At 39.9% G+C, this 4,337-nt stretch overlaps 1 non-coding gene across 1 annotated transcript; it reads left to right on the top strand.

Annotated features, from left to right (window-relative positions):
• The first annotated feature begins 3,958 nt into the window (after positions 1-3,958).
• Trnaa-cgc lies at positions 3,959-4,030 on the top strand. The gene has a single exon. It is a non-coding gene; the product is annotated as a tRNA-Ala (tRNA).
• Positions 4,031-4,337: the final 307 nt, after the last annotated feature.

The following is a 4,337-nucleotide window of genomic DNA, read 5'->3' on the forward strand; positions in this document are numbered from 1 at the left end:
TTATTATTATTATCATTTTAATTGTTATTGTTATTATTATTATCATTATAATTGTTATTGTTATTATTATTATCATTATAATTGTTATTGTTATTATTATCATCATTATAATTGTTATTGTTATTATTATTATTCCTACTACTACTGCTACTAATACTACTACTTCTACTAGAATTCTACTATAATTATCATTAGTATAATTAGTATTATTATCAATAATGCTATCATTATCATTTTCATTAATGTTACTGTGATTATAATAATCATCGTCATTACTACCATTGTTATTATCACAATAATGATAATGATAATGATAATGATAATGATAATGATATTAGCAAAAACTATTAATGAATGGAAAATATTGACAAATCTGATAAAGAATATCAAAATAATTTGAAGAAGACAAAACAAAATGCAATAAAACATAATGGAATAAAAATATAAGAGAGAAAATGTCAAGGAAAGGAGAAAGAAGAAAGGAGAAAGGTGAAAGAGAGAGTGAAGAATAAATACAGAGAGAAAGAGATGAGTAAATGGGGGAAGACAGAAGGTGGGGAGGTAAAAAAGGGTAATCGACGATAGAATAGAATAATAAGTAAAAGGTAAAATGATGGCATGGGAAGAGAGGAGTGGGAGAAAAGAGAAAAAGGGGGTAAGAAGGGGAGAGGATAGAAGAAAAGGGAGAAGAAAAATAACTTGGAGGAGGGGAAGGGAAGAAAAAAGGGAAAGGGAGAGAGGATCAACAAAAAGCAGAGGAAAGGGAGAGGAGAAGGGAGAAATAGACAGACAGGAGGGCAAGGGAGAGAAAAGAAAAGGAGAAAAGGGTATGAGAAGAGAAAGAAAAATATAAGAGAACAGAGAGAAAGAGAAGAAGAAATATATATATATATATATATATATATATATATATATATATATATATATATATATACATATATATACAAATTAAAAAGAGAGAGAGAGAGAGAGAGAGAGAGAGAGAGAAAGAGAAAGAAAGAGAGAGAGAGAAAGAAAAAAAAAAAACAGGTGCCAGGTTGAGGCGTCCCAAGTGAAGGTACTAACACAGTGGCAAAATGGCCGCATGTACCACCCCTCTGCAAAATCCATACCAGTAATGCCTCACGTCACGAAATTGGGAAGTATTGGACACGGAAAGCTTTTTTTTTGGGGGGGGGGGGAGGGGGGGAGAGGGAAGGAGGGTGGGGTGGGGGAGAGGGAAGGGGGGTGGGGTGGGGGAGAGGGAAGGGGGGTGGGGTGGGGGAGAGGGAAGGGGGGTGGGGTGGGGGAGAGGGAAGGGGGGTGGGGTGGGGGAGAGGGAAGGGGGAGGGGAGTGAAGAGGGTAAGTGTCAGCCTTGAAGGAGGAGGAGGAGGGGGAGGGGGAGGAGGAAGAGGGGGTGCTAGAGGGGGATGGGAGGGGAATGGGAGGACAGGTAGGAATGAGAAGGGGAGGAAGGGTAGGAGAAGGGGGGGAGAGGAGAGAGGAGGAAGGAGGAGGAGGGGGAGAAGGAGGAGGGGGTTGGTGAGAGGGGGAGGGGAGAGCGTGCGAGGGAAGAGGGGGCCGGGTAGTGCCAAGGAGTGCCAGGTAGTGAGGAAGTGGGGGAGGTGGAGAAAAGGGAAGGGGGGGGGGCAGGAGCAGGAAGGAGAGTAGGAGAGAGGGATAGGGGGTGGAGGAGAGGAAGAGTACGGGGAGAGAGAAGAGGAAGGGGAGGGGAGGAGGAGGAGGGGAGCGGAGGAGGGGGAGGAGGAGGAGGAAGAGGAGGAGGGGGGAGGAGGAGGAGGAGGAGGAGGAGGAGGAAGAAGAAGAAGTGTATTGGCACCCTGGCACCCCGAGCCACTCAACTCACGACTCCGCCTTCCTCCCTTCCCTCCCTGCGCAGCCCTCGGCCTCCGCCACGACCACCACCGCGGGACGACAACAACGACCATGACTACGACCACTGCGACCACGCCAACGACCACGCCGCTATGTCTCCCCGCCAACCACTTTGTTATCGGCTTAGTGATGTCACAGCGACACTTACAAGAGGATTGTTTACATATGTATCATTATCAAAGAGAGAGGGGGCGGGGGGATTAGGGGGGAGGGGGGAGGGGAGAAGGAGAGGGGGGGAGGGAGAGGTAGGTGGAGGAAAAGGGGGAGGAGCAGATAAAAGAGATCTGCAAGGGAGGAAAAGGAATAAAGGAATAAAAAAGAATAGGACGGAAAGATAAAAAGGAGAGAGGATAGAGAAAGGAGAAAAACAAAGAAAGAGAGCAAGAAAGAAAGACAGAAAAGACGTGTGAAAGATTATTCTAAGTACCTAAAATGCCGCCACCGACAGCACTCGCGCCCATACTAACCCTACCCCCAAGCTACTGCAATAAAAGTCTTAGGTAAAGCACTAGCGACAACCTCCAACTTAATTGCATTATCAATATACTTTTTTTTTTCTTTAATTTCTTTATCGTCACGCTTTCGCTTTATTTGCTCTTTTATCATCACGCTCTCTTTCTGCTTTCCTTTGGTATTATGTTCCCTTTCTTTGTTCTTTTATCATCACTCTCTTTCTATGATTATTTTTTTTTATCATGTTCTCTATCTACGCTCTTTTATTATCACGCTCCCTTTCTCTCCTTGTGCTCTTTTATATAAACATCATGCTCTCTTTCCGTACTCTTTTATCATCATGTTCTCTTGTTTTATTTTTTTATCATCACTTTCTCTGTCTTTTTTGTGTTTTTTTTTTTCTTTCTTTCTTTCTTTCTTTCTTATACTCGCGCTCTCTTTCTGCGTTCCTTTATCATTATTGGTATCACTGTATCATCACTTTCACGATACTTTTTCTTCGTACTCTTTTCTTATCATCAAATTCCTCACCTAATCATTGTAATTCTATTAATTTCCATTTCTTTATGTCCCTCATGTATTCCACAACTTCTTTGATTTTAACAGTGATACGAAAGGTAAGTCACAATGTAGAGGATATTGAGAAAGTATTGGTGATATTCTTATCATTTATTATAATCATCATTTATTATTATCATTTTTATTATTACTATTATCATAAGTATTATCATTATCATCATCATTATTATTATTATTATTATTATTATTATTATTATTATTATCATTATTATTATTATTATTATCATTATTATCATTATTATTATTATCATTTTTATTGTTATCACTTTCATTATCATTATTATTAGTAGTAGTAGTATCAGTATTATTATCATAATTATCATTGCTATTATTATCATTATCATCATCATTATTGTTATTATTATTATAATTATTATCATTATTATTATTATCATTATTATTGTTATCATTATCATTATTATCATTATTGTTATCATTGTTATTATCTTTGGTAGAAAAACCCACAATGCAAAAACTAGATTTAAAATAATAATAATAATAATAATAATAACAATGACAATAATAATAATGATAATAATCAATAATAATAATAATAATAATAATAATAATAATAATAATAATAATAACAATAATAATAATATGTTTGTGTGTGTGTGTATGTTTATGTTTATGTGTGTGTGTGTGTGTAGGTGTGTGTGTGTGTGTGTGTGTGTACGTGTGTGTGTGTGTGTGTGTGTACGTGTGTGTATATGTGTGTGTGCATGTCTGTGTGTGAGTATATATACATAAATTATTAGAGTGAGATGAAGATGGGGAAGAGAAGGTACAGAAGTAAAAGGAGGAGGAAGAGAAGAAGATAAAAGAGGGAGAGGAAGACTTACAGAAAAAGATTGTGGATATACTTTTACATGGTAGGCAGCCAGCATATATCCACCACATCCTTTAAGTAGACACAATTCAATATATCCTTTACATACTTGACATCCAAATGTATCCGGTAAAAAGACATTATCTAGATTCATCCACCAAATAAACAACCAAAATATGCACAACACTATGACCCCTGCGCCTACGCCAAAATATTCCTTGGCCGTCATAGCTCAGTGGTTAGAGCATCGGACTCGCAGTCTCCGGTCGGAGGTTCGAGTCCCCGTGACGGCAGTGCGAAACATGCTCGCGTGCCTACTGCTGGTCCAATCCCGATTTCACGGCGAGAAAAGTGACACATTTCCGTGAGGACGTTGTACGCGGGTGCCATTGGCAGTCCCGAACCATTGGTGCCGGCGCTTGAGCACCGCTGACAGAACGTCCGTGCCAGTCCCTGGTGCGTACCTCATCGCAAAGTTCGCCCGTCGCTGAGGGGGAGGGTCTCGCTAGGTTTCGCATTTTGGAAGGGGCTTGGCGTAGGCGCAGGGTTGCGTAGGCGCAGGGGTCATAGTGTTGTGCATATTTTGGTTGTTTATTTGGT

The sequence above is a fragment of the Penaeus chinensis genome, chromosome 21 (genome assembly GCF_019202785.1).
Source record: "Penaeus chinensis breed Huanghai No. 1 chromosome 21, ASM1920278v2, whole genome shotgun sequence".
Classification (NCBI taxonomy): domain Eukaryota; kingdom Metazoa; phylum Arthropoda; class Malacostraca; order Decapoda; family Penaeidae; genus Penaeus; species Penaeus chinensis.